Raw genomic sequence first — 23380 nt, forward strand, 5'->3', positions numbered from 1 at the left:
AAAATTATGGCATTAGTTGAATTTAGGGAGATTCTTAAAGGACAGAAGAGAGATAAAGATGCAGAAAGGTTTAAGGGGGGAATTGTGAAGGATGAAACTTGAATGATGTGGCTGCCAATGGCTCGGTGAAAGGTAGAAAGATATACAAAAGGTAAGAACTGGAGCAGTACAGAGATCTGAATGAGATAAGGGGCTAGGCATTACAAAGTTAGGGACAGGGCAAGGTCATGTACTTGACTGCCAGGATTTGGTACGAGATAACATTATACTACTTTAGTTGGTGATGTGCATTATAGGCAGATCTTCTTCAAGTGACAGGTGTTTGAGTAGTATGTTTGTACTCTCCTGTCTGGGAGGACTGCTGTCCTGGATATGGTGAGTGAGTTGGGGGTGAGGCTCGACAGACCAGAGTTCCCTCAGCCCTTCAAACCTTGATGTAATAACAGTGTGATATGTTTACTTTTACATCTTCTGAGATTCATTTCAGGTCCTGGTAAAGAACTTGAGTCATGAATTCTTTATTATTTTGGTTAATTCAGAACTTTGATGCAAGATAAGCAAAATATTGTGTTGCAGCCTGGCTATTGTTACATCAATCTGCTGTGTAGAGTTATTACTTGCAGTAAATCAAATTTGTTTGCTTGACTTAATCTACCTGATTTGTCGTCATGGTGTTTTCATATTCACTAAAATACTTAGAATCCTGTAGTAAGAGTCCTGTACACAATATGTCCCTGTGGGCTGGTATATTTACTCCAGGTCACAGGAAGCAGAACATTTCCTCATGTAAGAAATAAATTAATTTATCAACTTGCACAATCTCAGTCTGTCTGACATACTTTACAATATGTACTTTTTGAAATATGGTCCCTGTTGTAATAAGTAAATAAGAACTAGAAGCAGGAGTAGGCAATTCAGCCCTTCCTGCCTGTTATGCCATTTTATATGACCGTGGCTGAGCTCAACTTCAATTCCCTGCCCACTCCCCATAACCCTTGAATCTATTACTAATTAAAAATCTATTTCCCCCTTAAATTTACTGAAGTCCCAGCATCCACCACATTGTGATAGTGAATTCTACAGATTCACTACCCTTTGAGAGAAATAATTTCTCCTGATCTCTGTTTGAAATCTGTTACCCCTCTTTCCTAAAACTATGACCGCTCATTCTAGATTGCCACAAGGGGAAACATCTATACTACATCTACTTTGACAATCCTCTTTAATCACTTAGAGCTCCTCTCATTGATCAAAATTCTAGACAGTACAGGCCTAAACTGCTCAACCTCTCTTCATAAATCAAATGCTCACCTCTGGAATCAATGCAGTGAACCTCCTCTGAACTACCTCTAATCTAACTATATCCCTGAAAAAAGTGAGGACTGCAGATACTGGAGATCAGAGTCGAACGTGTGGCGCTGGAAAAGCTCAGCAGGTCAGGCAGCATCCGAGGAACTGGAGAATCGACGTTTAATGTATAAGCCTGAAACGTTGATTTTTCTGCTCCTCAGATACTGCCTGACCTACTGTGCTTTTCCAGTGCTACACTTTTCGACAAACTGCATTCCTGCTCAAGTATAGAGTACTCCAGGTGAAATTATATGCAATACTCCAGGTGACATCTCATTCATGCGTTGTGCATTTACAGCAACACTACTTTTATACTCTATTCAATAAGTACCTAAATTCCATTTGCTTTCCTTATTACATGCTATGCCTAATTTCTGTGATTCATGCACAACACCCAGATCCCTCAAATTGAAGCACTCTGAAGTTTCTCTCTATTTAGATCATAGATTGCTTTTCTATTCCTCCAAATAAAATGGGTGATCTCTCACTTATTCATGTTAAACTCTGTGTGCCACATTTTGATCTATTTACCAAACCCACTCACAACCATTTGTAAATGTCTTATTTCTTTATTACAACTTACCATCTGTTTTAGTTTCTTCTGCAAACTTGGCCATGGTACTTTCTACCACGCATTCAAGTTATTAATATAGATTGAAAATCATTGGGGCTGAAAGACTGAATCCTGTGGCACCCCACCAGTTACATCCTATCTGCCATAAAAAAGACCCATTTATCCCAATTGCTTTTTGATGGTTAGCCAATCCTCTATCTAAGCTAATATATTACACGTGACCTCATGTGATTTTACTTTGTCAAATTATCAAATGCCTCTGGAAGTTCAGATATACAATATCTTCAACACCTCCATTATTTATATTGCTTGTTATATCTTCAAATTAGTCAAATATGATTTATCCTTAATAAAAACTTGCAGACATCTGTTTGCTATGCGGTGCTCTGGAGTCCATGGACCATATGTATATTGGTTGTGGGCATTTGCACGCCCTTTTCAGTTACCTGAAGAATTTTTTGCTCTGTTTTTGGTTGCACTTCAGCCCCATGCTCCTGGTCGTCGGGCATCTGTTGCAGAGGAGTGCAGACAGGTCTGAGGGTCTCCTTGTGGATCTGTTCCTGTGCCTGGCCAGGCAGGCATGAACGTGTCTAGACGGCAGGCCTTGGAGGGGTTCATTTCAGCTGACTGTCTGTCCCTCTTCCACGGCTATGTTCAAGCCCAGATGTCCTTGGAGAGGGAGCATGTGGCGTCCGTCAATGATGCTCTCGATGCCGAGTTGGGCACCCGCACAGGTTTTGATGGGGGGGAGGGGGTTGTGGGTGGAGGTGGGGTGCTTTATTTCCTCGTCCAACTGTATTTTGATTTCATCCCGACCCCTCCCACTCCACCTTTTCATTCACATAAGCATTGCTCCTATCGGGCCTTCCTTGTTCCTGATTCTCTGACCATATGAGTGTTCTTCCTGGTGGTGGAAATATTGAATAAAATTATTTTGCACAATATTGTTTTCACTGAATCATTGCACTTACACACAAAACCCATTCAGACACTTGACAGATTGTATTTTGACTTTCCAAATGTCCTGTAATTGCTTCCTGAATAATGGATTCTGACAATTTCCTAATTACAGATATTAAACTAACTAGTCTATAGTTTCCTGCATTCTGCCTCCCTCTCTTTTTCAATAAGCATTTATCCAATCCACTAGAACCTTTCCCACATCCAGGTATTTTGGAATATTATAACCAATGGATGCACCATCTCTGCTACCACTTCCTTCAAAGTGGGATATTGTCTGCACCCAAACCCAATAGTTTGCCCAGCACGTGTGGCAGCATGGACGCTCAATGGTTAGCTATGCTGTCTCACAACACCAGGAACCTGGGTTTGATTCCAGCCACAGGTAAATGTCTGTGTGGAGTTTGCACATTCTCTCCATGTCTGTGTGGGATTCCTCCGGGTGCTCTGGTTTTCTTCCACAATCCAAAGGTTGGATGAATTAGCTTTGGTAAATGCAGGGTTACAGGGATCGGGGTGGGTCTGGTTGGGATGCTTTTCAGAGGAGTTGGTGTGGATTCGATGGGCTGAATGGCCTGCTTCCACATCGTAGGGATTCTGTGATATTTTCTCCCTCATGATAGTTCTAAGTACCTCCTTTCCTATAACCTCTGCATTACCTGTTAATGTTGGAATGATACCAGTGTCTTCCACTGTGAAAACCAAAGCAAAATAGTTTGTAATGCAGCAAACATTAAGCGACAACGTGTGTTCAACGAGCTCCCGTAAATTGTCATATGATCGTGACCAGATGATCTGTTTTTGAGACATGGATCATGAGATCCATATTTGCCAGGGGATCTACATGGGGGAAGAACCATTCAAAAGATGTTTCTATTCCTGAGATTTCCAAACCCCAACTGGAGAGCTTTGTCTGTTTAAGGAAATGGCCTAAAGGTCCTGAGCTCAGCCTCTGAGCAGGTCCAGCATCGTTTTGGGTAAATTCATCCAAACCTCTGCTCCCTGTATCCCAATTTCCCCTGTATTAACTAATCTAACTGAGCTCCCTCCTACCCAGTGAAGGTTAGTGTAGATTTGAAATGCTTCCTTTTCTATCTCTTTCTCTCAGACCCCTTAGCAAACCAATCAGGAGAAGGGAGGAGAAAGAGGCTGAGATCTCGGTTCCCGCCGCCAGGGGATGCCATTTACGGGGCCATAAATGTGGAGGAGCTATTGTTGGACTGGGGTGGACAAAGTTAAAAAGTCACACAACACCAAGTTATAATTCAACAGGTTTATTTGGAAGTACCAGCTTTTGGAGTGCTGTTCCTTCGTCAGGTAATTAGTGGAGTAGAATCATGGGAGACAGAATTTAAAGCAAAAAACCATAGTGTCGTACACTGTCGCGATATATTGAACAACCGAGATTGCTGTTAAGTCTTTCATCTTTTAGAATGGGTTGCAGGTTTCAATCTGGTTACATCCTTAGTAAGTCAATCCTGGTTATCAGTCTGTTTTTTTTTGTAGTGTGTTGTTTATTCTGTTGGTTAGCTGTGGCTTGGGGTCATACTCCCTCTGTAATAGGAGTCAGTATTTGGAAGTATGAAAAGGATAAAACCAGAAGGCAACAACACCCCAAGATTTAACAGATTACCCAAGGTACACAAACCAGACATACCACTTAGACCCCGTGTGGCACTTTAAGGAATTCCATCACATAAGCTGGCAAAAGAACTCCAACAAAAACTGAAACATCTTATCAGCGGTTCCAAACACCGTATACAATCGTCATAGGAATTCCAAGACAACATCAGTAACTTAAACATCGACAAGGACGAAGCAATGATCCCGTTTGTTGTAACAGCATTGTCCATTTCAATTGACAAAACTCTAGCCAGAGAATTAATAGCCAAACTCCTGGAAAAACAGAACAGATGACACGACAGGGAGCCAATCAACATGGACTGCACACTCAAACTAGTAGACCTGTGCTTGAGGACACACTTCCCATTCACCAACTTAAATACATGAACAGATCAATGGGACACGTATGGGCTCACCCATCTCAGGGTTCAAAGCAGAAGAAGTGATGCAAATTCTGGAACAAACAGCCATCCCACAAATCTGACCCAAACTCTGGATCAGATACACAGATGATGTTTTGTAATTATTAAGAGAACAAAGATTGAGAACACACACTGGATTATCAACACCATTCTCACAGGGATCAAATTTACGAGAGAGGAGGAAACCAACAACCAACTTCAATTCTTGGGTGTGACAATAGAAAGAACACAGAACGGTGAATGCACCACAAACACTGACCAGATCCTGAACTACAACAGCAACCACCTGAATACACACACAAGAGAAGGTGCATTAGGACCATATAAAAAAGGGCTATAACAGACTGCAGCACACCTGACCTATGAAGGGAAGAAGAAGAATGCCTGTACAGAGTCTTCAATGGGAATGGATATCCCCGCAACTTCATCCGCAGATGCCTAACAGACAAACAACACGACAAGGACATGCCACGACCCAACACACGAGTCATGCTACTTTATATAAAAAACCCCTGGGTACTAACAACCAGACTTCTCTGACTACTCAGATCCATGACAGCCTATACACCGACAGCCACATTCAGACAACAACTCACCAGAACAAAAGGTCATATACCCACAATGTGCAAGGAGGAGAAAGTGAGGACTGCAGTTGCTGGAGATCAGAGTTGAAGAGTGTGGTCCTGGAAAAGCACAGCTGATCAGGCAACATCTGAGGAGCAGGAGAATCGACATTTTGGGCATAAGCCCTTCATCAGGAATGAGGCATTCCTGATTCTTCATTTCTGATGAAGGACTTATGCCTGAAATGTCAATTCTCCTGTTCCTCGGATGCTGCCTGACCAGCTGTGCTTTTCCAGCACCACACTCTTCAAATCACCGTGTGCAAGACGAATGTAATTTACAAGATTCCATGCAAAGACTGCACAAAACACTATATAGGAAAAACAGGGAGACAACTAGCAAACCACATCCAGAAACACCAACCACCTACTAAATGCCACAAGCAGCTGTCCCTAGTAGCCATACACACAGATGACAAGCACCACAAATTCAACTGGGACAACGCAATGATCATAGGACAAGCTAAACAGAAGACTGCCAGAGAATTTCCAGAATTGTAGCACTCATTGACCACTGCAATGGACAGTAGCAGCAGGAACGGAACCAATAAATTCCAGATGACACAGGACAGCAGCATTTCACAGGATGGTCCAAAGCATTGAATATGTCACCTCAACAGGGACGAAACATCTGCAAATCAACTTTCCAGCCTAACGAAAATACCCACAACTATGGCAACTGGCACCCGAGCTAGAAACCTTTATGCAAACCTTAAACATTGTTGCAAAAGCAGTTCGGTTCTGTACAGTTGCATGTCATGTAAATAAATAAAACATTAGACTTTGACTCTATCCAAACAAACAAAGACCTCTCTTCCACATACAATACTAATATTTACATATATTTAAGGAATTGGGAGGGTCTGATAACTGATTTACCTTCAGCAGGAGGACCTCAGACAGTGCTCTTTCCCCATTAGGCCTTGAAGGCAGTTGCCCCAAGCTTTAGTGCCTCCCTCAGCATGTAGTCCTGGACCTTGGAATGTGCCAGGCTGCAACACTCAGTTGGGGTCAACTCCTTGTTCTGGAAGACCAACAAGTTTCAGGCAAACCATGTATTATTTCAGAGTCCAGTATTTTCAATGTGGGGGTAATTATTTTTATCCAATGGTTTTAGGTCAAGTGGATCCTAAAGATCACGGTTTTATTGCAGAAGTACACTTTATTCATAAAATAATTATGCGTAAGTACTCACAAAAAGTTAATTCTATTCTGTACCATCTTAACAACATAGAAAAAGAAACAAAAATGATATGTTGGAATCTTACAACTCAGAGCTACTGTGAAGTTGCAAAGAACAAGGGCATTTTTAATCATGCAGGTAGAAAATAATGACATTTTGAGGCAATGGGGAGAGGGGAATGATTTGATAACTGAACGCACTCTGTTAAACTTCCGCAAAATGACCTTAGATGGTGGTCTTTCTCCACTGCAACTTGGTGACAATTGCCACAAGCTTGAGAGCCTCCCTCAGCACATTGTCCTGGACCTTGGAATATATCCAGTCTGCAACACTCAGTTAAGGTCAACTCTTTGCACTGAAAGACCAACAGGTTTCATGCAGACCAAAGAGCATCTTTCACTGAGGTGATGGTCCTGTAGGCGCAGTCAATGTTTGTCTCGACATGCAACGCAGGAGCAGATGGTAGAGCACAGAGTCCTGTGTCACATGGCTACTTGGGTCAAATTTTGACAAAAACAACAGCATCTCTCAGACCTGTTTCGCAAAGGTACATTTCAGAAGGAGATGAGTCACACCCCACCCCTTTCCACCCCAGCCACTTTTAATCATGTCACCTCTGGTCGTTTTCTGAATTAGTTTAAATGAAGTTAAATCTGGGCCATTGGATTATTTTCAGCCATTGGAAAATGTTTCTATTTGTTGTATCTCAGCCTGTCAGAATTATGCGCACATCTCTTAAATCTTCGAAGGCTTCCTGGCTCTAAGAGAAACCCAGCTTCTCTGGAATCTACTTCCTGAAGCTGTTCCAGTAAATATCTACTGAATCCACAATGAAGCCTTTATCTTCTTCTGCTATCGAGAATCAGAAACCATAATCACACTGGGGTTGACCTGTTCCGTATTAGTCCAGCAAAACACATTATCTTTTGTATTCTCTGTCTCTATTTACAGAGACCATCAAAAGCTTAAGTTTCAGTTTGAGTGTTTCACGGCTTTGTCAGATAATTGCATAAAACATTCTTCCTGGAGTTTTTGAGGGCTGCTTTTGATTTTTTTTTTCAGAACCTCCTTTTCCATTCTCACTCATTTACTAGTTGTTGCAGACACATATGAGCAACACCTTTTGTCTGAGTTGACATCTGGAGTAGAAATTTCCATCCTTGATGTTGTGTGAGCTATGACAAGAGCAATATACAGAGAATTTTAAAAATTAAGATTTTTAATCTTGAGGAAAATGTTTTGCATTTCACCATTAAGTTTTAAATGGCAATTTCTGAATCTCACCAATTACTGACAATCACCTTATTTTCATGCATTTGCATCTCATTAAAGCCCTAATTTTCCTTATTTAAATGGTAGTTTCAGTTCCTCTCTGCTTCCCAAGGAATTAGATGATTCAAATTTCTAATACATAATTCAGAGTGGCTGCAGTTTGCCGGTTGCTTGTCTCAGTCATTATCTAAATGTTCATTCAACACAACATCCCTGTATGCTCCAAAGACACTTTCTTCCTCAAGACATCATCCATACAAGATGGCATCAGCAAAACATGCCTGATTTCAGGCCAACTTATTCACCATTCTATTCCTTCAACTCTTTAGTATGGAGCTTAGGGACTTCTATTACTTGTGTTTCTAATTCCAGGTTGCTTTGCACACAGGGACACTTGCAAATCTCATGCACATAGGATTTATCTTAAGGCTGTTAGTTTGATTTCTGAGCATTCATTCAATTTGCACTTATTTGAAGACAGTCAGATTTGACCATTTGCATTTTTTTCGATGCAGCATATCTGAAAGCCAAAGGGTTTAAGAGGGACTACAGTCAGTCAGGGTGCCACCAAAGTGGGCGGCATGGTGGCACAGTGGTTAGCACTGCTGCCTCACAGCGCCAGAGACCCGGGTTCAATTCCCGCCTCAGGCGACTGGCTGTGTGGAGTTTGCACGTTCTCCCCGTGTCTGCGTGGGTTTCCTCCGGGTGCTCCGGTTTCCTCCCACACTCCAAAGATGTGCAGGCCAGGTGAATTGGCCAGGCTAAATTGCCCGTAGTGTTAGGTAAGGGGTAGATGTAGATGTAGATGTAGGGGTATGGGTGGGTTACGCTTCGGCGGGGCGGTGTGGACTTGTTGGGCCGAAGGGCCTGTTTCCACACTGTAAGTAATCTAATCTAATCTAATCAAAGTCAGTCAAGTGTCTGATGATTCTAGTTCAAGGGAATGAGTGAGCAGCACAGCACAGTGAAGCTGACTGGGTTGGTTGGCTATTGAGGCATCCCTCTTCCTACATTTTCCCCAGCTGAATTCAGGATTTTCCACACAAGAATGGTGCATAATTAATGAGGTGAAGAGCAGAAGAGTATAAGCAAACAAAATGGGAGCAAGAGTGGATCAAGATTAGAGTGGTCCTGGAAAAGCACAGTCGGTCAGGCAGCATCCAAGGAGCAGGAAAGTTGATGTTTTGGGCACAAGCCCTTCATTGGGGAACCTGATGATGAGGAACAATGAAGATTCCTGCTGAAGGGCTTAAGCTCGAAACATCGACTCTCCTGCTCCTTGGATGCTGCCTGACTGGGTGTGCTTTTCCAGCACCACTCTAATTTTGACTCTAATTTCCAGTATCTACAGTCCTCACTTTTGCAAGAGTTTATCATTCAGCTCCTCAAGACTGTTTCCCCATTCAATAAGATCATGGCAGCTCTACTTGTGTATCGAATTTCACATTCCTATCTACCCCTGATAACCCTGATTTCCTTGCCTAACAGAATATATCCACCTCTGTCTTAAAGATATTTAATGATCCTACCTCCATCAGCTTCTTCGGTAGAGTTTCAAAGTCACAGAACCTCCTGATGGGGAAAAAAAATCCTGAAGCAGTGACCCCTAATTTTAATATAATGCCCCCTTGTTCATGACTGACCCACAAGAGGAAACATCTTTTCCAGGTGCTGGTCAAGACCATTCAGGATCTGAAGCACAATGATGTCACCCTCCATTGTCTAAACTCCAGTGGACACAAGCCCAGCCTGTCAAACCTATCATTATAAGGCAACTCACTCATTCCAGGTATCAATCTAGTTGACCTCCTCTGAACTGCCTCCAAAGCATTTACACACTTCCTTCAATTAGGACACTGACATTGCATAGTATTCAAGACATGGTCTCACTAATGTTATGGATAGCTGAAGCAGAATATCTTTACTTTTATGTTCAATTCTTCTTGTAATAAAGGATAGCACCACATTAGGCTTCTTCTTTAAGTCACCTTTTGTAACTTGTATGAACCAGAACACCTAACTTCCAGTGCACCTTGGAATTCTGAAGTCATCATCTGGTCAAATAATATTCTGCACTTTTGTTCTTCCTGCCAAAGTGAACAACTTCATACTTTCCTACATTGAGGAGAAAGTGAGGACTGCAGATGCTGGAGATCAGAGTCGAAAAGTGTGGCTGGAAAAGCACAGCAGGTCAGGCAGCATCCGAGCTGCAGGAGAGTTGATATTTCGAGCATAAGCTCTTCATCAGGAATTATACTCTGCCAGACTTTTAATAACTTACTTAACCTATCTTAATCCAACTGCAACTTCCTTATGTCTTCCTCACATCATACTTTCCAACCTATCTTGGCATTATCTAGAAATTAGGTACCATGCTTCTGTGAGTGTTTGATGGGATACTGTTAACATGGAGAAGTTATTCCAATCTATAGATGGGTGAACCCACACCTCCCTCTTATTGTCTGAACTCTCAGTGTCAGCCTTAACCTGTCAGGTGGAGAAAATGGTCAATGTCCACATCTTTTTGATAGTTTACTGTATCATTCATACACTTACAACCATCAGTCCCCTGGGAGACAGTAAGGACTGCAGATGCTGGAAGTCAGAGTCAATAGATGTGAAGTTGGAAAAGCACAGCAGGTCAGACAGCATCCGAGGAGCAGGAAGGTCAACATTTTGGGCCAAAACCCTTTGGCAGGACTGGGGAGAGGGTGGAAGCCCAGAATTAAATGGGGGTGGGGGGCTGGGGTTGAGGGAAGGCTAGGTGGGATGGTGATAAGTTGATGCAGGAAGGGGTTATTGTGCTTGGTCAGTGGAAAGGGTGGAGCAGATAGGTGAGTAGGAAGATGGACAGTTTGGAACAGGTCAGGGAGGTAGGAGGAGGGATTGGGTTTGACATGGGATAAGGCTGAGGGAGGAGGGAGTTTGAAGCCAGTGAAGTTGAATTTGAGGCCATTGGGCTGTAAGCTTCCTAGGCAAAATATAAGGTGTTGTTCCTTCAGTTTCCATTTGGTCTCGCACCGACAGTCCCCTGCTCCCATTCTGAGTTAAGTCAATATCAAACTCTCAGACTCCATTCCTGGAACATCTGAGCCACACATTCTCGCTGATCCTTGAACTTCTGAAACTGCTTCTGAAAAGTTATTGCTTCAATTCTTGCCATTCCTTTAGTTTCATTGTCCTGTTTGAGTCATCCAATTCCCTTATTAAACTGATTTTCTGAGCAGCTCTACACTGAATCGTGCTGTCATTGCTGTCTGTTGATGCTTTTACTATTGTCTGTGGCTTCTCTTCCTGCTGTCTGCTACGGCTAGCATTCTTACTGTTAAGCACATATTTTGTAAAACTACCAAAAAAATCACCACAAAACTTTCTTGAGAGGGGACTACACCCCAGAGTTCTAAGGGAGACAGCTGAAAAGGTAGTAGAGGCATTTAGTGGTGATCTTTCAGGGATTGTTAAAACCAGGACGGTCCCAATGGACTGGAAAATTGCTAAAGTGACACCCCTGTTTAAAAAGGGAGTAAGGCAAAAGATGGACCATTACGAAACAATTAGCCTAACCTCAGTCATGGGTAAGATCCTGGAATCTATTGTGAAGGATGAGATTTCTGAATACTTGGAAGTGTATGGTAAAATAGAGAAAGTCAACATGGTTTCATCAAGGGGAAGTCATGCCTGATAAATCTGTTTGAATTCTTTGAGGAAGTAACAAGCAGTTTAGATCCAAGGAGATCCAATGGATGTTATCTATTTGGACTTCAAGAAGGACTTTGACGGGTGCCACACAGGAGGCTACCGAGTAAGATAAAAGACCATGGTGTTAGAGGCAAGGTGTTAGCATGGATGGAAGCTTGGCTGTCAGGCAGAAGGTGGGGACAAAAGAGTCCTTCTCAGGATGGCAGCCGGGGATAAGCGGTGTTCCTCAAGGCTCAGTGTTGGGACCACAGCTTTTCACTTTATACATTAACAATCTAGAGGGAGGAACTGAGGGCATTCTGGCGAAGTTTGCAGATGATGCAAAGATAGGTAAGGCGACAGGTAGCATTGAGGAGGCAGGGAGGCTGCAGAAGGATTTGGACAGGTTAGGAGAGTGGTAAAGAAGTGTCAGATGGGGTACAACATGGGAAAGCGGGAGGTCAAGCACTTTTGTAGGAAGAATACAGGCATGGCCTATTTTTTAAATGGGGAGAAAATTCAGAAATCTGAAGTGCAAAGAGACTTGGGGGTTCTAGTCCAGGATACTCTCAAGGTAAACTTGCAGGTTGAGTCAGTAGTTAGGAAGGCAAAAGGAATGATGCAATTACTTTGAGAGGGCTTGAATATAAAAGCAGGGATGTACTTCTGAGGCTCTGAGGTTCTGATCAGACCATATTTGGAGTATTCTGCACAGTTTTGGGCCCCATATCTCAGGAAGGATGTACTGACCCTGGAGTGGTGTTCACAGAACATTCATGAGAATGGCCTCAGGAATGAAAAATATAACATAGGACCATTTGAGGACTCTGGGTCTGTACTCAATGGTGTTTAGAAGGACAAGGGGTGGGGGTGGGATCTAATTGAAACATACAGAATACTGAATGGCCTGAACAGAGTAGATGTTGGAAAGAGAGACTGGGACCCGAGGGCACAGCCTTAGAATAAATGGAAAACCTTTTAGAATGGAGATAAGGAGAATCTTCTCCAGCCAGAGAGTGGTGAACCTATGGAATTCATTGTCACAGAAGGCTGTGGAGACCAGATCATTGAGTATACTTAAGATGGAGATAGATCGGTTCTTGAGCATCAAGGAGATTGAGGGTTTACGGGGAGAAAGTGGGAGAATGAAGTTAAGAAAGTTATCGGCCATGATTGAATGGCAGAGAAGACTCAATGGGCTGAATGGCCTAATTTCTGCTCCTATGTTTAATGGTCTTAGAAATCTGTGTCATCTCACACAACGTAACAATCTCACATCCTGGTTCATGATTAGTCCATTAACTCAGGAAGCTGGTTTTAATGGAGAAGGTTCCCAATTATCAGACCAGGTTGATTTCACTCTTGTCAGAAAGTTCTTGGGATAAACATTTCCAAGGAATGTAAAGCATATTCAGATGTGGTGACTCCATACAGCTTGTTACTTTATTGTTATTGATAGTTCTGTAGGTGGTTAGATTAGTTCAGTAAAAATCATTTTCCTGGATTATCATTAACTGTGTGATCTGATGGTTATTAATGAATAATTGAATTTTTGTCCTAACAGTAATTAACTAGTGCAGTTAATATAATTAAGTGCAGTTGATATAATTAACTAACAAGTGCAGATTGGAAGTATTACTGGTGCATTTATAGCATTGAAATGCGGTTCGGCATCATCGCTGGTTTAATAAAAGGGGGAGAGGTAAAGGGCAAGAGTTAAAAATATTTAGATAAAATAATTGTGAGGAGTTGGAAGTTAAATCAAAATTTATTTCCAACAAATGTTAAAACTAAATAGATTAGTTTTACTCCGACAGCCTATGTGTTAAGAAATGAAACAATAACTTTATTAATGAAAATCTCAGACTAATACAATGTGAAACCTATACTCTAAATAGTAGGAAATGATATGAAAGACTAAATAAAATATAAGATCAACAGTCATGTGTGTATAAAAATGTGGAAAATGTCCAAAGAAGTGACCTGGCGAACTTTGTTAGTGAAATAGTTACAGTTTATGATCTGTAAGAAAATCAACACGGTATCATTTAGATACATCATTTACTCCGAACTCCGAATAAATCTCAAGAAGCACTGATCTCTACGACTGATGGCCATTCAGTTCCTTGCTCGGTTGCTGAAATCAGATCTAGTTGATCAACTATCTGCTGTGAAGTTTGCAATGATAGTTCTGGTCATTCACTGTTAGCACCTATGGCCAAGTCACATTGCTCTATGTATATCCCAGCTTGCCAAATGAGCAGGAGTTCGTTGAAAGCATTGCATGTCGGCACTCTGACTGGCTTTCCAATTCCCATCTCTGGCAATGAGTTTTCTGTTTTATCAATGTGAAATTTGGCTTTCTGTTTTATTTGATCACTCACTACTATTACTAGCCTGATGCAGTGTATAATTAGTTTTTGGTGGGTGTGTTTCTCCATGCTAAGATTTAAATGTAAACTCCTATGTTGGGATTGGCAACTTTTTCTATTGTGTGTTTGGCGGGAACAAAAGAAATAGGGTCAGAGATAGACCAGAAGGCCAGTCGAACCCACTTCACCATTGATATAATCATAGACTACAGATGACCTTGGCTTTTAACTCCACTTTTCCAGCTACTCCCTATGCCCAATGATACCCTTAGAAATCAGAAAAATCAGTCTATCCGAGCATTAAATGTACTCACAATGGAGCATTCACATCCCTCTGACGTAGAGGATTAAGAAGACTCACAAGTGAGTGAAGTGATTTCTCCTCAACTCAATTCTAAATGATTAGTTCATAATACTGAGACTGTGCCCGTGTTTTAAATTCCACAGCCAGCAGAAACAATTTCTCAGTGTCTACCCTATCAAGCCCCTTCACAATCTCCAGAATACGTATGAGGAAGGGTCACTGGACCTGAAACGTTAACTTTGATTTCTCTGCACAGATGCTGCCAGACCTGCTGACATTTTCCAGCAACTTCTAGTTTTGTTTCTGATTTCCAGCATCCACAGTTCTTTCACTTATTTCTTCTTTTCACAATCTTGTATGTTTCAATGACATTATCTTTCATTTCTCTAAATGAGGAGGCATAATTTTAAGATGATTGGAGGAAGGTTTAGAGATGTCAGAAGTCGGTTCTTTACACAGAGAGTGGTGGGTGCGTGGAACGCTCTGCCTGTAATAATAGTAGAGTCAGATATATTAGGGACATTTAAGCGACTCTAGGACAGACACATGATATTCAGTCTGGAGTCCGGTTACTAGTGGTGTGCCACAAGGATCTGTTTTGCAACCACTGCTGTTTGTCATTTTTATAAATGACTTAGATGCAGGCTTAGGTGGATGGATTAGTAAATTTGCAGACAACACTAAAGTCGTTGGAGTAGTGGACAGTTTGAAAGAATATTTACAGGTTGCAGGGGGACTTGGATAAACTGCAGAATTGGGCTGAGAGGTGGCAAATGGAGTACAATGCAGCTAAATGTGAGGTGATGCACTTTGGGAAGAATAACAGGAAGGCAGAATACTGGGTCAATGGAAAAATTCCTGGTAGTTTGGATGTGCAGAGGGATCTTGGAGTCCATGTACATAGATCCCTGAAAGTTGCCACCCAGGTCACTGGACCTGAAACGTTAACTTTGATTTCTCTGCACAGTGCTGTGAAGAAGGCATATGGTGTGTTAGGTTTCATTGGTAGAGGGATTGAGTTCCAGAGCCGCAATATCATGCTGCAACTATACAAAACGCTGGTGCGGCCACACTTGGAATATTGTGTACAGTTCTGGTTGCCCTCTTTCAGGAAGGATGTGGAAGCATTGGAAAAGGTGCAGAGGAGATTTACCTGAATGTTGCCTGGTCTGGGGGGAAGGTCTTATGAGGAAAGGCTGAGAGACTTGGGTCTGTTCTCATTGGAAAGAAGGCGGCTAAGGGTGGATTTGATAGAAACATACAAGATGATCAGAGGATTAGATAGGGTAGACAGTGAAAGTCTTTTTCCTAGGATGATGACATCAGCGTGTACGAGGGCATAACTACAAATTGGGGGTGATTGATTTAAGACAGATGTCAGAGGAAATTCTTTACACAGAGAGTGGTAAGGGCGTGGAATGGTCTACCTGCTAATGTAGTCAACTCAGCCACATTAGGGAGATTTAAACAATCCTTAGATCAGCACATGGATGATTTTGGGATAGTGTAGGGGGATGAGCTGAGAATAGTTCACAGGTCGGCACAACATCGAGGGCCGAAGGGCCTGTACTGTTCTATGTTCTTAAACTGCAGTGAATATCAGCCCAATTTACTCTGTCTCTTGTCAAGGACAGTCCCTTATTCCAGGGACCAATAAAATAAAACTTTGTCGTACCACCTCCAATGTACATCCCTTCTTAAACATGGAGATCAAAACTGCACAGAGTCATCCAGACAGGATCTCAGCAAAAAACCATGTACAGTTGGAGCAGGATTTCTTTAATCCTGTTCTCCAATCCCCTTGCAAGAAAGGAAAACATGTTATTTACCTTCCTAATTACTTGCTCTACCTGCACACTAACTCGTTGCATCCCTCATGTCAGCACAGCCTCTTTGAACATCAAAACTTACAAGTTTCTACCTTATAAAAAATATTCTATTTAACTTTTCATGACCGAAGTGAATATCTTCACACTTCTTAATGTTATACTCTATCCGGCATCTTGTTGTCCACTCACTTGACTTGACCCTATATCTTTATAGTCTGTGTCTTCCCCACAGCTTACATTGCTATCTGTATTTGCATCATTGGCAAAGAAATAAATTACTGCTGTTGTGTTAGATTATTTTTTTAAAAACCTCAGGAGTCTTGAAGTACAGACTGATGTTGTGCTGATGTTGGGAGGGTCGACCTGAAAGGATTCTGAGGTAGCACTCTAACTCAACCAGGAATCATCAGATATTTATACAGTATAAGTCATGTAAACAACGCATTACTAGAAGTCTGAAATGGTCTGTTTTAGACAAATATCTTGCTTTTCACATTCCTAAAGTGGCACGGCACCTATTATATTATCCTTGGTCTCACCACTCTGTATCTTCTAGGGTGCCATCTTATCACCTCTCTGAAGCCTTTGTTTCATTACCATCCTTGATTAAACCCCATTGCTTTGTTTTTACTGAGGCACATCCTCACATTCCACTTCCAAATGATGCCTCAGGATCAATGCTGGTTCAGCCACATTACACTTTCACAGAAACTCTTGTCTGTCTGCTGCATCAGTACCTGTGCAAGCTACGCTGCTTAACTAACTTTCATTTTAACCTGACGACTTTCCTGAATAATAAATGAAAATCAATCTTAAATGATTTATAGGATCATTCTTATCATTCTAATCTGTACATCATTCTAATCCCAGCTGGAACTTCATGTGGATTTACAGGTTAACCCATTTTATGCCCAAATCTCCCCCTAACGCTGTTTATTTTTCAGACACACTACAACTTCGCAAATAGTCATTGCCATTAGCTACTCTAACTCCCAGTTATCTGAACAGCAGTGACGAGACAATCAGTTCTAGTGAGAGCAAAGAGATCTACTCCAAGCTTCAAACATGGACTATCTGGTTAATCATGTCATGAATAGCTCTTTAGCAACATGTCCTTCATCTCATTGCTCACAATGGCCAGAAGAGCACTTCCCTTACCTTCCTCAGGCTAGACTTGGGAGAAGTTCTAGAGCCTGCAGGTGTAGCTAAGTGTTGCATTTAGGACTCTGGAAAAGTCCTATGATTAGTTGTTGGCTTGAAAGAAACTACTGAGCATTTAATATTTCAGCTCACTGGTTGGGTAGGACTATGGTGATTTTAACTTTACCTTTTTCTTCAGTACAGCAGAGGGTGGAGTTGCTGAGCAATATGAGACCTTGCAAACCCAAGCTTGGTGAAGCTAGCAGTCTGTGAAGACTGAATCTGTGGCTGTGAGGAGATGATAGGGTACAGTTTCCAGAATCCAGGGGAACAGAATCCCAGGAAAGGAGAGTGAAGTACCAGGATATGGGTACAGTTGACATCATCCATGATAGAAAGGTTTTTCAGGAGTTTCAAGGCCAGATTGTGAAAAGTTGATTCAGGGTGAGCTTACCACTGGTAACAAAATTGGCTAGATGGTAGGAGACAGAGGGTGGTGGTGCATGGCTGTTTTAGGACTGGAGGCTTGTGACTAGTGGTGTTCCAAAGGGATCAGTTCTGGGTCCACTTTTATTTGTCATTTATATAAACAATTCAGATGAGAATACAACAGGCATGATAAGTATGTTTGCAGATGACACCAAAGTTGGTGGGATAAATGACAGTGAAGAAGGTTATCTAAGATTATAAAGATTTCTTGATCAATTGTGTCAATGGACAGAAGAGTAGCAGATGGAGTTTAATTTGGATAAATGTGAGGTGTTGCATTTTGGAAAAACAAACAAGGGCAGGACTTATACAGTTTAATGATAGGGCCCTGGATATTGTTGCCAAACATTGATACCTAGAGGTTCAGGTATATAGTTCTTTGAAAGTTGCATCACAGGTAGACAGGATGGTTAAAAAGGCATTTAGCATGCACCACGTGTGTAAATATATTGGTCCTCATGTCCTCCTTAAATCTTTTTCCACTCACCTTAAAAATATACTCCCTAATTTTGAACTCTCCCATCCTCGGGAAAAGACGCTCGCTATTCACCTTATCTATGCCCCTCATGATTTTATAAATCTCAATAAGGTCAGCCTTCAACCTCCTACGCTCCAGTCAAAAAAGTCCAAGTCTCGGGAGCGAGGAATGACAGTTGGATAAAATTGCATCTATTTCAATGCAAGAGAGCTGATAGGTAAGGCCGATGAACTCAGAGTGTGGATAGGTACGTGGGATTGGGATATTATAGCCATTACAGAAACATGACTAAGGGAGGGACAGGACTGGCAGCTTCATGTGCCAGAGTATAAGTTGCTTTAGGTGGGACAGAGGTGGTGGGAAGAGGGGAAGGGGTGTTGCATTTTTGATTAAGGCGGTTATCACAGCAGTAATCAGAGATGAAATAAGTGAAGGATCGTCCAGTGAGGCTTTGTAGGTGGAACTCAGAAATAAGAAGGGGATGGTGATGTTACTGGGATTGTACTATAGACCCCCAAATAGTCAATGGGAATTAGAGGAACAAACGTGCAGGGAGATTGGGGAGACTTGCAGGAGCAATAGGGTTGTCATAGTAGGGGATTTTAATTTTCCTAACGTAGACTGGGACTGCCAGAGTATTAAGCGCTTAGATGGGGTTGACTTTGTAAGTGTGTTCAGGAAAATTTCCTCAAGTAGGATAGAGAGGGTCCTACTCGGAAAGGGGCAAATCTTGACCTACTCTTGGGAAGTAGAGCAGGACAGGTGACTGAAGTGACAATGGGGGAGCACTTTGGGACCAGTGACCACAGTTCTACTAATTTTAAAATAGTTATGGCGAGGGATAAAACCTGTCCATAGGTTCACGTTCTAAATTGGGACAAGGTGAACTTTGATGGAATTAGACAGCAGCTTGCAGGGGTTGATTACAGTAGTTTGTTTGCAGACAAAGGGACCGCCAGCAAGTGGGAGACCTTTGAAAAGTGAGATAGCTAGAGTTCAAGGTCTATATGTTCTTGTGAGGGTGAAGGGCAAGGAATAGGGAACCCTGGATGACAAGAGATATTGAGGCTTTGATGAGAAAAAAGGAGGCATGCTTCAGGTACAGGCAGCTGGGATCAAGGAATCCCTGGAGGTGAATAAGGGATACAGGAGTTTACTGAAAAAAGAAATCAGGAGGGTGAAAAGGGGGCATGAGATAGCCTTGGCTGAGAAGGTTAGGGTGAATCCAAAGAGGTTCTTTAAGTAAATTAAAGGAAAAAGAATAACTAGAGAGAGAATAGAACACCTGTAGGACCAAAGTGGACGTGTATGTATGGAACCGCAGGAGATGGATGACATCCTCAGTTACTCTTCTGTGTTTACTGTAGAGAAAGACATGAAGACTTGGGAACTTGGGGAAGTTAGTGGTGATAGCTTGGGGACAGTCCACATCACAGTAGAGGAGGTGTTGGACATATTAGAATGTATGAAGATGGATAAATCTTCTGTTCCTGACCAGATACATCCGAGAACCCCACAAGGGGCTAGAGAAGAAATTGCGGAGGCCCTGGCTGTATTTTTGCATCATCATTATCCATGGGTGAGGTCCCGGAAGACTGAACGGTAGCATATCTTGTGTCTTTATTCAAGAACAGTTGCAAAGAAAAACCTAGGAACTACAGACCAGTAAGCCTAACATCTGTGGTAGGTAAGCTACTTGAGAAAATTCTGAGATAAGATATACATGCATTTGGAAAGACAGGGTTTGATTAGGAGTAGTCAACATTGCTTTGTGCCTGGGAGATCATGCTTCACAAATTTGATGAAGTGACCAGGAAGGTCGATGAGGGCAGGGCAGTATAGATTCCACATAGTCGGGTGCTCTGGAAGGTTAGATTGTATGGAATCCAGGGGAGCTGGTAAATTGGATACACAATTAGCTTGATGGCAGGAAGAAGAGGGTAACAGTGGAAGGTGCTTGTCAGACTGTAGGCCTGTGACTAGTGGAGTGCCTCAGGCAATGCTGGGTCCATTACTGTTTGTTATTTATATCAAGGATTGAAACAAAAATGTCCAAGGCATGATTAGTAAATGTGCAGATGACACTAAAATAGGTAGTATTGTGGACAGTGAGGAAGGTTCTCAGTAATTTCAGCAGGACTTTGATCACCTGGGGAAGTGGGCCAAGAAATGGCAAATGGTGTTTAATATAGATAAGCGTGAGGTCTTCCATTTTGGAAAGTCAAATCATGTAGGAGTTTCATGGTGAATGGTAGCGCCTTAAGAAGTGTAGTGGAACAGAGGGACCTTGGAGTTCATGTGCAGTGTTCTCTAAACGTGGAGTGACAGTTAGAGAGGGCAGTAAAGAAGGCTTTTGGCACACTGGCCTTCATCAGTCAGGGCACTGAGTATAGAAGTTGGGAAGTTAGATTGAAGTTGTACAGGAGGTTTGTGAGGCCGCATTTGGAATATTGTGTTCAGTTTTGGTCATCTTGCTATAGGAAGAATGTTATTAAACTGGAAAGAGTGCAGAATAAATTTACAAGGATGTTGCCAGGACTCAAGGGTCTTGAGTTATAGGGAGTGGTTGGACAAGCTAGGACTTTTACCTTTAGCTCATAGAAGATTGAGGGAGATCTTACAGAAGGGTGTAAGATCATGAGAAGTATAGATAGGGTGAATGTACTCAGTCTTTTTCCCAGGGTTGGGAATCGAGGACAAGAAAGTAAAGAATAAAAGGGAACTGAGGGGCAACGTTTTTACACAGAGGGTGGTACGCATATGGAATGAGCTGCCATTGGAAATGGTTGAGGCGGGTATGTTAACAACAGTTAAAAGGCAGTTTTTTTTTAACTGTAGGATCTTGAGTGTTTCAGTGAATAGGAACCCACCATGCTGACAAATCAGGTGGTTTAGTTTAAGCGAAGTGAATTTATAATGAATGGTAGAAGATTGATAAAACAGAAAAACAATACAATATTCAGCTGACATTAAACACTAAATCAATTGAAATTATAAATCATTTGAAAGTTATTCAAGGTCCTTCCTTGGAATGAATGAATCTCGGAAGAATGTAAGATGAATATACCACATCGTTATTATATTGAGCGATGATGGGCTGAGGGAACCCAGATCTGTAGAGATTCACCCAAACTCCCTCTCCATACTCAGGATAGTGGTCCTCCCAGACAGGACTGTACAAACATTAGAGTCGAGAGTGTGGTGCTGGAAAAGCACGGCAGGTCAGGCAGCATACGAGGAGCAGAAAAATCGACGTTTCAGGCAAAAGCACTTCATCAGGGCTTTTGCCCTAAACGTCGATTTTCCTGCTCCTCGGTTGCTGCCTGACCTGCCGTGCTTTTCCAACACCACACTCTCGACTCTAATCTCCAGCATCTGCAGTCCTCACTTTCGCCTAGCACAAACATTACCTGAAGAGGGACTGTCTATATATATAATTCATATCCCAACTAAAGTAGGATCCGATTATATTCCATACACACTTCTGAGAGCTGACTTACTTTACTAACACACGCTCACATCAGGGGAAATCAGAAATGTACACAGATGTTTCTTTAAAATCCCTGCGCTTCAGCCTGGCTCCCAATTGCGTTGGTCAGAAATGATAACGAACTTTAGTGGCACAGGATGGAGCTTGTTTCCATCATACAAACCCACCGATGGTTACAGAGATCCAGTGATCGCGTTGGTCCATGGACTAATCATTTTCCATTCCTGGAAGCCATTCTTCCCCAGACGAGTTACGCAGTGTTTTTTTTTATTTCTGTCCTTCGGTCCTCCATTCAGAGTGCTTCTGTTGGCAACAGTCTTTTACACTCCATCCGAAAAGTACCTTTATTCACTTCTTCCTGATCAATCTCCCTGCCTCACAAGACCAAGCCATGAAGATTTGCGCCTCTATGGTGTGCATCTGCTTTATCCATCAAGCACTGCTTTCCTCTGTCAAAACTGCTCATTATCCCAGCACCATCCTGAAGAGAAAATATAAACCACAACTTCTCTACTCTAGAGCCAACTATGTCGTTGTGTTCTGTTTCTTAAGAGCGCTATCTAGAGAACTGTGTTTAATTCTGGGCTTCGCACCTCGGGAAAGATATATTGGCCTTCGAGGGAGCGCAAAGTAGATTCACCAGAATGTTTCTTGGTCTAAAAGGTTAAATTATGAGGGCAGATTGCTCTGGACTGGAGAAGAGGGATGGAGAAAGTGAGGACTTGCAGATGATGCAGCTCAGAGTCGAAGAGTGTGCTGCTGAAATAGCACAGCCAGTCAGGCAGGCAGTACCCGAGGAGCAGGAGTGTCGACGTTTCGCGCATGAGCCTTTCATCAGCGCAGACTGCACTGAGCTTGGAGACGTTTGAGATTTACAGGGGCGCACCTCCAATTCCAGCACCGACCACGTGACAGACGAGCGCAATTGCGCACTCTCAATTCGAACTGCCGAATGCTGGGGCGCCAATTGCCCTACGCACGGGTTAGAACTACAACTCCCGTCAAGCATCGCGAGCTCACACTCTGGTTCCATAACGTTGCCCCTCACTACGCAGGCGCGCGGCTGACATGCAGTACGGGTAATGTAGTGTGGAGCGGGGTTGTGAGTGGTTTGGATGAATTGAGCTGAGTCTTTGTGGAGCTTTTTAAACAATCTCAGTGAAGAGTGAGTTTGCTGGCCTTGGGGCTGCAATTTAGTCACGTTTGAGTAGATTGCCTGTCCCTCCCTCCATCAAATACAGGAAGGCACTTCCAGAGAAAATCATTTGCATAGAGCCATTTGCCGAATCCATCAGGAAGGATGCGAGCCTGAGAGGGGTGACTATTCCTGGCAGCGGGGGCCTGCAGGTTAAGGCCTCCCTGTACATGGATGACGTCGCTGTTTTCTGCTCGGATCCGCTATCCGTGCACAGACTCGTGTGCATCTGTGACCAGTTCGAACGGGCCTCGGGGGCCAAGGTAAACCGAGGCAAAAGCGAGGCCATGCTCTTCGGGAACTGGGCCGACCAATCCTCTATCCCCTTCATCGTCAGGACTGACCACCTGAAGGTGCTGGGTATTTGGTTCGGGGGGGCTGGGGCGTGCGCCAAGACC

The 23380-nt window shown here is 42.6% G+C and overlaps 1 long non-coding RNA gene across 1 annotated transcript; it reads right to left on the reverse strand.

Moving 5' to 3' along the window:
• Positions 1–875: 875 nt before the first annotated feature.
• LOC140455684 (uncharacterized) lies at positions 876–22665 on the reverse strand. Its single transcript, XR_011952949.1, has 3 exons — positions 21955–22665; positions 6432–6576; positions 876–2828 (listed from the first exon to the last, which is right to left on the reverse strand). It is a non-coding gene; the product is annotated as an uncharacterized lncRNA (long non-coding RNA).
• Positions 22666–23380: the final 715 nt, after the last annotated feature.

The sequence above is a fragment of the Chiloscyllium punctatum genome, chromosome 30 (assembly GCF_047496795.1).
Source record: "Chiloscyllium punctatum isolate Juve2018m chromosome 30, sChiPun1.3, whole genome shotgun sequence".
Classification (NCBI taxonomy): Eukaryota; Metazoa; Chordata; class Chondrichthyes; order Orectolobiformes; family Hemiscylliidae; genus Chiloscyllium; species Chiloscyllium punctatum.